This window comes from Pongo abelii, chromosome 19 (assembly GCF_028885655.2).
Source record: "Pongo abelii isolate AG06213 chromosome 19, NHGRI_mPonAbe1-v2.0_pri, whole genome shotgun sequence".
NCBI classification, from domain to species: domain Eukaryota; kingdom Metazoa; phylum Chordata; class Mammalia; order Primates; family Hominidae; genus Pongo; species Pongo abelii.
This window is the reverse complement of record NC_072004.2, coordinates 93,017,620-93,030,247: the sequence shown is the minus strand read 5'-3', so window position 1 is coordinate 93,030,247 and position 12,628 is coordinate 93,017,620. Positions and strand designations below refer to the sequence as shown.

Here is a 12,628-nt window from a genome sequence, read left to right as displayed (position 1 = left end):
TGTCCCCAAGGCCCTAATACTTCTCAGTTCACCTGCTTCAGGTGAGGTTGACCTCTCTGCCTTTCAGGGTTCCCCCAAAACAGAGCCTGAGACAAGGCCTTGGGTGCAGGTAGTGTAGGTGGGAGGTGACTCCAGGAAGCTGGAGTGAGGGGCAGGGCAGTGAGATCTGGGTGGGGAGAAAGCCAATGTGAGGCTGTCACTGGGCTGGTGATCAGCGTGGTCAATGCGAGGATGCCACTGGGCTGGTGATCAGCGTGGCCAATGCGAGGATGCCACTGGGCTGGTGATCAGCGTGGCCAATGCGAGGATGCCACTGGGCTGGTGATCAGCGTGGCCAGTGTGAGGATGACACTGGGCTGGTGATCAGGGTGGGCAACAGGGGCTCAGACCCACCAGGAACCCTCTGAAAAATCCGTGGGATCTGCCTCTGGGTTGTCCCTCCATGGGTGCAGACTATTGTCCCCCATTGGCAGACAGTTGTCCCAGGGGGTGGCATCTCCCCAGCTTACCCTGCCCTTAGCTATGGAAAAAGCCCTGAGTCAGAAGACAAGAGGAAAGATGGTACCTACCCACACAGCCACACCTGAACTCACAGGGGTAAGAGGCCATGGGCCCAGAAAGTGTCTGCTGTACCTTCCCCCCAGCTGCCTGCCTGAATATGAGCCCTCCATTTGGCATGTGCTGTGATTGGCACCAGTCTCTCCAACAGCCTGTTGGGAAAGCACAGCTGGCTTTCAGGTGGTCTTAAAGTTGGTGAGACAAAAGTGTGGAGCTTCCACCATGGAAAAACAGCTCACCTGGGAATGATGTGAACACACAGGAGACCAGCAAGAGACAGAGAGACACTGGATCCTGACTGTATTGTTGGAGCACCTGGATCCAGCCATACCTGAAGCTGTTGTAGCCAATGAATTTTCCTCTTCCTTATTTGAATTTGGGATTTTGGTCACTTAGAAAAGGACTCCTGATTACTACAAGTCCCTGCCATGTGCTGGCAGTGTCTAATGCACCATTTCACAGAGTCCCTCTGCAAGAGCTGGACAGAGCCAGGGCCAAAAGTCAGGCTTGGTCCAATTCAAAAGCTCATTTTTTTTTTTTTTTCTCCAACCAAATCTGAGCTCAACTGAAAAGGCAGTTCATAAGAGAGCAAGGCAGCACCAGTCTGTGCCTAAGAGGCACGTTCCTGATCCTAGCTGCTTCCTAACATCGGTAAGTGACTATAGGTGATTACTGCTTATACAGTATTTCTGTTATTTTAATGAAACACAATGCTGATTTGAAAAGGCACGATCAGGCACAACCTGTCCTGAGGGTTAGTCTTCCTTGCTGGTGGAGACCCAGGTCCACTGCGTCTCTGACACCACTGCAGGGGGACAACACCCCAGATTCCAGCAGAGTTTGCTTCTAGGGACCAGACTGGTGGCATCAACCTCAAACGGGTACAGGCCATGCCATGTTGTCAGAGATCCTTTGTGCTCTAAAAAGGGAATCCTGTCCCTGTTTGGTGGGCAGTGGCGGGGGGCACCCTGCTGGGGGGAAAAAAAAAGAACTTTCGCCCAGCAGATGCAGTCCCTTAAGAAGCATAGCCTACTCTGCTCTGAGCAGTAGCAACAGAAGTGATCCCAGTGTGGGGTGAGAAACCCTAGCCGGAAGCTTCCATCAGGGCCTTCCTGAAAGGCTGGCTCATCCCAGGACTGTGCACAGCCCACCATCATCTCATATCCTCTCCCACAGAAGACACTGTCCCAATCTCCCAGCAGCCAGGGAAAACACAGAACCTATGCTAACTTCATTAAAACCACGTAAAGAAAGTTTATATATATATATATATTTTGGGAGGCCAAGGCGGGTGGATCATGAGATCAAGAGATCAAGACCATCCTGGCCAACATGGTGAAACCCCGTCTCTACTAAAAATACAAAAATTAGCCGGGCATGGTGGCACGGACCTGTAGTCCCAGCTACTCGAGAGACTGAGGCAAGAGAATCACTTGAACCCAGGAGGCGGAGGTTGCAGTGAGCTGAGATCGCGCCACTGCACTCCAGCCTGAGCGACAGAGTGAGACTCCGTCTCAAAAAAAAAAAAAAAAAAAAAAAAAAAAAAAAAAAATATATATATATATATATATATATATATATATATATATATATATATATATATATGGAAAGAGAGAGAGTTATAGAGGAAAAAACACAGAATGTGGGTTGAAAAGCTCCAGGCTGTGGACACAGCAGGGTCCTCACACTCCCTCTCAGGGCCTTGTGTTCTCATTGGTCCGGTGCAGGGGCTTCCTCTGAACAATGGGAGGGGAACCTTCAAAGCACCCAGTGTGGAATCCTCCCTGTGACCATCTGGGCCAGCACAGACAACTGCTGCCAGAGGCCATCAGATGGACCAGGCCCATGAGGTGCTCACCACCCCTGCTCCTGGCTCAGTGCCGCCCCCCTGGGTCCCCACCTCTCCTGGAGGCAGAAGCTCATCTTTGGTAGCATCTGCCTTCAGTCATGCCCAAGGGACTCTGTGACTCTCTCCTTTTCCCAAAATCTGCCTCAGCCGTGTCCGGTCACTGGGCAGCCACATCCCCTGCAGCCCCTTCCAGGTCACAGCCTTTGATGCCAGGATGTGCCCTCAGACAAGACTCACTTGCGTCTGACCTATGCCGCTGGGCTAGCTGCGTGGCAGGGGACTGACGTGCTGTCCATGGGCTGGAGCTGGAACTCCACCTGCAACCAGCGGACACCCCCAGCTGGAGGCGCCAGAGAGGCGGCGGCCAGGACCTCTGTTTATTCCATCACCAGGAGGGAACCCCAAGGTGCCCAGTTACCATCTGTTGACTGACTCAGCTCTGGAGCCTGCTTCAGGCTGGGGATCCTTATTGCAGCGCCCACCCTGGGGATAAAGCAGCCTGTGGCTGGGGAAGAGCCAGGCGGGGAAGATCCGAGAGCCATCCTGGATGGTGCATCCTACAGAGTAGCGGCACTGCCGCCCCGAGAATCACACTCCGCAGGGAATGAGAGCAACACATTCCTACCTGGGACCAGGACTCAGCTGGCCCAGGGCGCGACAAAACGGAAAGCATGGCAGGGCGGAGGAAAAATGAGAACAGGGAGGAGTGATCACAGCTAGCAACTGTAGGGAAGTTTGCCCCCAGCAGGTACATACCCCACCTCTGCTCCAAAGCAAAAGCTATCCCAGCGCGGGTGACAATCCCTGCCAGGAAGCTTTCAGGGCTCTCTGCAAAGCCCACCATCGCCCCTGATTCTTGCTCAGAGGAGAGCATGGCCCTGCTCTCCAGGCAGGCAGGAAAAAACGGAATCAAGGCTAAATTCATAAAAATCATGCAGCGTTTTATTTTGTGGTTCCACCAACTGCTCACCTGTGCCTTCGTTGCCTGTTACCCTGAGGCCAGGTCTGACAGCTGATGGCATCTCCCAGCTCAGGGAGGAGCAGTCAGGGCAGCTTGAGGTGTCAGTGGGGCAGAGCTCTTTAGAAACCTCACTTCTCCGTCAAACTCAAGCCTCAGCCAGCCATGCGATGAATGCTTTTACTGTTCTCTTTGAGAAAGGAGGAGAGAAAAATTTTCAAGGCTCATGCAATTTCTGTACTTCAAAAACAAAACAAAATGCACAAATCAAAACACCTATGCCTCTGGCCTCTCTTGTAGCTGACTCAAATACTGCTGGCTTATGAGATAGCCAGGCTGAGGTCATGAGGACCACCCCAGAGAGGGCGACAAGGATAATAAGGCACATCCTCATCTCCACGGAGGTTCAGGCCCGTGGTTACTGAGGTGGGTCTCAGGGCAGCTGTGTCTTGGCCCTGAGACCAAGGCCCCTCCCTTGGTCTCTACCTTTTCTTCTTCCATCACAGCTGCCTGCCTGCCCCTTGGGAAGCATCTGATTTGCAGGTACCTGGGTTTCCCAGCCCTGCGCTTGCCGGCTGCAAGATAGTGTGATTGCCGCACAGATGCTGCACAGGCTGCAAGCTGAGGGGTCGATGTGGCCCACGAAGGGCAGGCCCTTGTGCAGCTTCCCCAACTATGGAGGAAGGCGCAGGCTGCAGAAGGCATGACTGTTCCTGCAGGGAATGCGTCTCACTGGAGAAGATGAGGTGGCAGGGGAACAGTCACCACCTTCAAGGAGAGACAGAGCCTTGGCAGGGCCGCCCAGGGGAGCCGCGTCAGAATCAAATGTCCTGACAGCCTAGAGAGCCAGACATGGTGTGCTGGGCTGTGCGTTTCAGGAGAAAGTTAGTACAGCCCAACATAGAGATAACAGACAGGGGGCTCTGCTGGCAACTCAAGCTCCTCTCCCACCAGGCACCTGGAGAAACCTTGGCCCAGTGGGATGAGAAAAGCTGTTTCTGAGTTCGTCCTGGAGCAGCCAGGGTAGCCCTGTTTCCTCTGGGGACCACACTGTGCCTGGGTTCACTTTGGCCTGAAATGGAATGAGCAATTCTTTGCACTGGGGCATGGATGGTAAGGACACTCAAACTTGTCATCTTGAACTGCTCAAAATGCAGACTTTTGGTGTCTGTATCAATGATAATTCTGCAACTGGGCTCTCGCTGTGCCTCACGCCCCACTGCACAGCCCTATGCAATGCTAGGAGGTAACAGGCTGGCCCCTCATGGGGCACACCAACCACAGACCCACCTCTTGCTGCCCAAGAACCCAGCTTCTCTCCTTTTCATGGGTGCTGTCCTGGCATCAGCCCTGACCCACAGACACAAGCAGTTTCTACAGATGCCCTGGATTTGGGCGGTACAAGAACAACCCCCTTTTGCCTTCCACTAGTGTCTCCCCACCTTGCAAGAGGTGAGCGCTCCATGGGCATTCCTGCGTCTCGCTCTCCAGCTGTTCCCACCCCATCCACCAAGCACAGACTCTGCTTCCTTCTCAGCCTTGAGCCAGGGTTTTCATTCCCTCCTTCCCTGCTCAGTCCCTTTGCTGCCCTCTCTCCAGAACAACTGGCTCGCTCAGCAGTGTTTCTGGCAGACAAGGGCATCTTAGTTACTGCAGCTGAGGTCGGAGTTCAGCTGCTGTTGCAAAGCGCCTGCAATTTCCTTTCATGTGGGGCAAGAAGGTGGGGCTCTCTGCAAAACTAATTCAAACCAAACACAGGCAAGGCCTGTTTTATTATCTCCCTTAAAAAGTGGAGCAATCAGTCCAGGTGCAGTGGCTCACGCCTGTAATCCCAGCATTTTGGGAGACTGAGGTGGGTGGATCACCTGATGTCAGGAGTTCAAGACCAGCCTGGCCAACATGTTGAAACCCCATCTCTATTAAAAATATAAAAATTAGCCAGGCGTGGTGGTGCACGCCTGTAATCTCAGCTACTTGGGAGACTGAGGCAGGAAAATCGCTTAAACCCGGGAGGCAGAGGTTGCAGTGAGCCGAGATTACACCACTGCACTCCAACCTGGGCAACAAGAGTGAGACTTTGTCTCAAAAAAAAAAAAAAAAAAAAAGTAGAGCAAGCATACCATATGGATGTAGACACAGCATAACCAGGCTTGATCTCTTCTCACTTTTGCCACGTGGAACTAGGCAGAAGAGCAAAACGAGAGACATGTGGAGGCAATTGCATTAGCCATGCGCTGCAGAAAAAATCACAAGAACATTGCTCTAAGCTTCAGAATAGGCAGTGAGGTAGCCACAGCCGAAAGTGTACGGAGAAGGGAGGGCTCTGGACTCACTGAGTGTGAAGCCCAGGGACCAGCAGAGCCCCAGGGAGGTGAGTATGTGTAAGCAGGGGTGGCTGGAAGTGAGGTGTGGTGGTAAGACCACTGAAACAGCCAGGCGTGGTGGCTCACACCTGTAATCCCAGCACTTTGGGAGGCCGAGGTGGGCAGATCACGAGGTCAGGAGATTGAGACCATCCTGGCTAACATGGTGAAACCCCATCTTTACTAAAAATACAAAAAATTAGCCAGGAGTGGTGGCGGGCGCCTGTAGTCCCAGCCACTTGGGAGGCTGAGGGAGAACGGCGTGAATCCAGGAGGTGGAGTTTGCAGTGAGCCGAGATCGTGCCACTGCACTCCAGCCTGGGCGGCAGAGCAAGACTCCGTCTCAAAAACAAAACAAAACAAAACAAAAACACTGAAACAGGATTTGGCCTGCCATCCTGCCGTGAACTGGCTGTGTGGCTTGGTTAAACCACTTACCTTCTCTGAGCACCTCATTTCCTCTGTCCAACAAGACAGCTGGACTCAACCTCCTGTTTTCTTTCCAGCACTAATGTCTTTGATTCTATGACTAGGAATTATGAAAATGAAGATACTGACAGGGAACACAATAACCCCCTACTTAATTGCTTTAAATCTTGCTCTCGTGTGTGATCTCTTAATTTGAATAATTAGGAATATCTGTGCTCTGCTCAAAGTCTGCACTTTGAACAGTTCGAGCTGAGGAGATTGCTCATCCTTACTGTCCATGCCCCACTGCAAAGAAATGGTCATTTCATTTCAGGCCAAAGTGAACCCAGGCACAGCATGGACCCCAGGAGGGGACCTGCAAACAGGGCCACCCCAGCTGTTCCAGAATGAACCCAGAATCAGCTCCTCTCGCCCCTCTGGGCTGAGACTTTGCCAGATGCCTGGGGGGAGCCACCCTGTCTGTTAATATTTGTAACTTGGGCTGTATTAATTTTTTCCTGAAATAAACATCCTGGCCCTCACATGTGCGGGAATATATGGTCATAATAAAGAGCTCAACTTTTAAATAACTTGGTCTTTGTTTGCAATCTTTGGTCTAGTGCTTCCCTTTCTAGGAGTCTACCTGGACAAAGGGTCAGATATTCAAAGGGTCGTGTACAAAGATGTGTCATTTACCCTTAGTAGTAAAGGAAAAAAAAAAAGGCAAAAACAAAAAATGGAATTAAAATAAATTATGGTATAGCCATTAACATGTTTTCATTTAAAAACATTGGAAAGTATTCATAGTGTAAACACACACACACATACTTGACACGTATTGCTAATATCTGCAGTGTTCTTTTCCTCTTGGAGACTGGATTCAGGCTCAGAATCCTTCTTAACACTGTGAACAGCCACCACCAATCAATTGCAGTTGGCACTCAGGTGAAGCCTATGAGCCACCTCAGTGCAGGGACCCTTGAGTGACAAGTACAACAGTCGGGTTCGGGACAGAAAAGGAAGCTAAGTGGACTCTCAGTAGCCCAGAGGCCCGACAGAATCAGGTCCCTGAGGCTGTGATGGTTTCTCTCAGACCAAAGACCAGAATGGAGGGGGAGGGCCCAAAGGGGTTCAGGATACTCCAGTTTGGGAGGGTGAGACGGCACCTGCATCGGGCAGAGGGCTAGAATCACAGAAGGTCAAGTGAAGGCGAGTGCCAGGTCACGACAGAGTCGTTTCCTAGGAGGAGGCTATCAGAAATTCGGTTCCTACTGCTTCACTTGGAATGATCAGAGGAGAAAAATGCTTCTGAGACAAACTCACAAGGTTTTAGGTTTGCTTTCTTTCCCCAGATGGCAGGGTGACGGGAGTGCAGCAGGAGACGTAGCCCCTTGGGAATGCAGGCTCCCAAGACTGAATGGGTGATGTGTAGTTTTTCTTAGTTGTTGGAGAATTGATAGACTTTTGGAGGAAACTCTTTTAAAAGAAATTCGCCTTAGATCTTCAGTCACCACGGGACCACTGCGGTAACTAAGGGTGCCACCTGAGGGTCTCTGGGTTGGCAGACAGAGGAGCCAGTGGTCCCTCTTGACATCCCAAGGGAAAGACCAAGAAGTGTGACTTGTCTCATCAGAGCAGGGAGATTAAGAGGCTGAGCCATGGAGATTCCTGGGCCACCAAGGGGGTGGACAGAGGTAATCCTGCTGCCAGGGGACACTTGGGCCCCTCACCTGCCCCTGACATGAAGGCCTAACTGCTCTCAGAGGCCATCTGTCTCCTCCCCCAGCACCCTCCACCACCCCTGGGAGACTGTTTTCTCCAAGGACTACATTTCGTAGATTAGGTCCTTTATTAACCCTAGGCTGGCAGGGGGAAAATGGGCAGAAAAAAGGGTCTTCTTGGCGTCTTCATTTCTTCTCCCCCGCCCAACTCCATAAATCCATTCCACGTCGATGATATTTGCAGAGTATATTTTCATGGGTCTCCATAATCCCTTCAGAATATTAAGGCTGCATTACTTTATCTTTGGTTACATTAACTTCAATTTTCCTTATGAGTAAGTATTTGGCTAAAAATTAATATAGTGAAGTTGAAAAGAATCTTATGATAGGAAAAAGACTAATTTCATCTCTGGCTGCTCAGATCCCGGAGTACACTGGGGTTAATGTAATTAACTTACAATTTGAGCCCGGGTTGTGTACATACACTGAATCTCCCCGCTGGAAACGAGATTAGATTTTATTACTCTATATATCCTGGTTATCTTCACCGCGCCTCCAATATTACTTCCCACAATGACTTCAAGGCTCTGTGCTGCAATGAAAATGCAGAACCATCTGGTACTGAGCCCATGCAGTTTATTTAAGGATTTAATTAAATGCTCTAAATGGAGAGCTTCTCTGAATTAACATTTTAAATGTGACTTATTGCAGGTTTAATATTGTCTTAATGCCAACCTGGGAAACTCCATCGCCAAGTTGTTGACGTTCAAATTGAATTGATTTGGGTGGCTCCAGGGGGACCCATTAATTAATCTAAACAACTAATGGGGATTGGTTCTGACTTTTGATGAAGATTATTTACTGAGACAATTTGCAATGAATAAAGAGTCACAGTAGGCAAATGCTTAATTGAATTCAAAAAAGTCTCATTGTATTTAATATCAGGGATGCATCGTGTGAGTAAGCTTTGAAATACCATGAAAGGGGCGATTGCTTCAATCTTCTTAGCTGTGCACTAATAACAAAGCAAATGGGTAATTACATTTTCCTGGGTAATTTGCTGCTTGCAAAAGGACAACAGGTCTGGCTGGCTAATCGCTTCCTTGGAAAGAAATTTCTAAAAGCACAAACTTTGCCCTTGGATGGCTTGTGGACCCACTGGCTGCCCAAAGGCAAGAGGATCACAGGTCCCGGTCACAGAAACCCCCTGCCACCTGCTGCTCCCTACCCACTCCCCACCCACCAGGAACTTGCCTGCCTGGGAAAGCCCTTCTCCCACCCCCACCCCTCTCCCCAACTCCCACCCCACCTCCACCTCCCTGTTGCTTTGATTCCGGTTAAATGAAGTGAGGAAGAGTGTGCCTGTTCACCCATCCTTCCGTTTTCACCTTCTGGATCAAAGCATGTCAGACCTTCGCTTCCAGGAAAATGGAAGGTCTAGAGTAAAATCCTCTTTACAGAATGAAAGCAGCCTAGACAGGGGCTGGGGGCCTCCCCCTCTGCCCTTTCCAGCCCCACTCCTGCCCTGTGACATCCTGGCCTCCACAACTGGTACTGCCTCCATCCTGTCCCTCCTTCAAGGTCCAAGGCAGCCCCCAGCAGCCTGCAGTGTCCCCAGATCACCACGGCTCCCTGTGCCCCCTCCCCTGCTGATCATGGGGCTTTATCTGGCTTCTCAAAGTGTGGCTCAGGATCAGTAGCATGAACATCACCTGGGCAAACTGGAAATGCAGGCTCTTGGGCCACACCCCAATCCAGTGAATCAGAACCTGCATTTTGACAAGACTCCCAGGTGACCCGTGTGCATGTCAACTTTAGATGCGCCAATCCAGGGCACTTTTTCCATGGCAGTCATTGAAGGAGCTTTCTTTCTCTCCCACTCACTCACATGCCAAATCCTCCGGAGCAGCGCTCAGGGCTTCACTTCCCTCATACCTGCAGTAGCACTTGAGACTGGAAAAAACTAATTAAAAGGGCTGAAGTGACTTAATGATTTCTCTCCAATCCTCTCCTCTACCTGGCTAGGTAGGGGTCTTGGGAGTTGATGATATTGCACTGACTGAGTACAACAGAAGCCTAATCTCACCAAGGGCAGCATGCACCTGCTTCCTATGGGGACCCTCTCAGAGCCCAGGGCACGGGGAATGCTCAGTAAATATGTATGGAATTGACTTAGCCAGTCATTACTGTGGGCTGGTCCTTCATGTCCACATCTGGATGCATGAAAACAGTTCCTGTAGACACAGTTCTAGATAGTGACTGTCCTCCAGAGAGAGGACTTGGACCCTCTGGAAAGGTCCCTCACCTCTGTGTCCTGCCACCCAGATCTTCCAAATGCAGATTTGTTCATGTTTTCATGGAAAGTACGTCTAGGATCTGATTTTGTAAAGCCTGGACTAATGTGATATTTACCAGACAAATTAATGATGAAACGGCGATCCGTGTGGCAGAAGGTTTTATGTTATAAAATGGCTCGTCCCACAGAGGAAGCTCCCTAGTGCACTTACATTTTATTTCAGGCCACTAGTGACTTAACTGAGAGTTGAAGAGGTATGGAGTAATCAAAACAAAACTAAAGTTTTAAAAAGCCAAGCTGGTCATGGCAAAGAAAACAATCCGCAGAGCAAAAAACCCACAGAGGGAGGGAAGATGGGACCCTGCACAGGTGTCTGGTGCCTCCTCCCTGAGCAGGCTGGGTCCCTCTTCACGTAGCCAGCACAGCTTGGGAAGCAACTGATACTGGCAAACCCTGCATCTGGCAAGGGATTAACATAAAAAGTATGTAAGGACCCAAACTATTCAATAGTAAGAAAACTAATAACCCAATTAAAAAATGGGCAAAGCACCTGAATAGACATTTCTCCAAAGAAGATGTGCAAATGGCCAACACGTATATGAGAAAATGCTCAACATCACGAATCATCAGGGAAATGCAAATTAAAATTACTATGAGACATCACCTCACAGTTGTTAGAATCACTATTATGAAGAAGACAAAAGATAACAGGTGTTGTTGACGATGTGGAAGAAGCGAGCCCTTGTACACTGTTGATGGGAATGTAAATTAGTATAGTCATTTTGGAAACCAGTAGGAGGTTCCTCAAAAAATTAAAAATAGAACTCCATATGATCCAGCAATCCCACTACTGGGTACATATCCAAAGGAAATAAACTCAGTATGTCGAAGAGATATTTGCACTCCCATGTTTGTTACAGCACTATTCACAGTAGCCAAAATATGGAATCAACTTGTGTCCATCAATGGATGAGTGAATTTTTTTAAATGTGGTATATATACACAATGGAATATTATTAAGCCTGTTGTATTCTTGAAAATTGCCAAGAGAGTACTTTTTAAGTCTTCTCATGAAAAAAATAAGTATATGAGTAACGCATACGTTAAGTATCTCAATTTAGACATTCCTTAATGTATACATACTTAAGAACATGTTGTACATGATAAATATATACTTTTCATTGTCAATTGAAAAATAAATTTTTAAAGGCAATCTATGAGGCTGGGAGCAGTGGCTCACACCTGTAATCCCAGCACTTTGAGACACCAAGGTGGGTGGATCACCTGAAGTCAGGAGTTCCAGACCAGCCTGGCCAGCATGGTGAAACCCTGTCTCTACTAAAAATACCAAAAAGTTAGCCAGGCGTGGTGGTGTGCAACTGTAATCCCAGCTACTCAGGAGGCTGAGTTAGGAGAATTGCTTGAACCCAGGAGGCGGAAATTGCAGTGAGCCAAGATCGGGCCACTGCACTCCAGCCTAGGTGACAGAGTGAGACTCCATCTGAAAAAATAAATAAATAAAAAATAAAAGGCAACCTATGGAATGGGAGCAGATTTTTTTTTTTTTTTTTTTTTTTTTTTTTTGAGATGGAGTCTCATTCTGTCACCCAGGCTGGAGTGCAGTGGCATGATCTCGGCTCACTGCAACCTTCACCTCCTGGATTCAAGAGATTCTCCTGCCTTAGGCTCTCAAGTAGCTGGAATAACAGGTGCCCGCCCCACACCTGGCTAATTTGTGTATTTTTAGTAGAGGCAGGGTTTCACCATGTTGGCCAGGCTGGTCTCAAACTCCTGACCTCAGGTGATCCACCCGCCTCGGCCTCCCAAAGTGCTGGGATTATAGGCGTGTGCCACCACGCCCAGACAGAAGATATTTTCAAATCACATATCTGATAAGCGGTGAATATCCATAATAATACAAGGAACTCCTACAACTCAGTAGCAAAAAACAAATAACCCAATTTTAAAAACAGGCAAAGGACTTGAACAGGCATTTCTTCAAAGAATACATACAAATGGCCAACAGGAACATCAAAAGATGCTCGACGTTGCTAATCATGGAGACAAAACAACAATGAAATACCACCTCACATCTGTTAGAGCAGCCATTTTAAAAATAATAACGTGTTGATGAGGATGTGAAGAGATTGGCACACTTGTGCACGATTGGTGGGAATGTGAAATGGTGCAGCTGCTGTGGAAGACAGTCTGGAGGCTCCTCAAAAAATTAAAGATAGAATTACCATAGGATCCAGCAATCCCACTTCTGGGTATTCATTCAAAGGAACCAAAATCAGGACTTTGAAGAGATATTTGCACTTCTGTGTTCATTGCAGTGCTATTCACAATAGCAGGCCAGGCGCAGTGGCTCATGCCTGTAATCCCAGCACTTTGGGAGGCTGAGGTGGGTGGATCACCTGAGGTCAGGAGTTCGAGACCAGCCTGACCAACATGGCAAAACCCCATCTCTACTAA

General features: G+C 48.9%; 1 long non-coding RNA gene across 10 annotated transcripts in view; it reads right to left on the bottom strand.

Moving 5' to 3' along the window:
• LOC129051125 (uncharacterized) overlaps positions 1 to 12,628 on the bottom strand; it is a 42,625-nt gene that overhangs the window by 14,197 nt on the left and 15,800 nt on the right. For 9 of the 10 annotated variants that reach the window (XR_008515196.2, XR_008515197.2, XR_008515202.2 and 6 more), the window contains exon 3: positions 3,378 to 3,555. This is a non-coding gene — a long non-coding RNA (uncharacterized LOC129051125). Of the gene's footprint in view, positions 1 to 3,377; positions 3,556 to 5,485; positions 5,546 to 12,628 lie in introns of all 10 variants that reach the window. The other variant, XR_008515200.2, reaches the window with a different exon arrangement.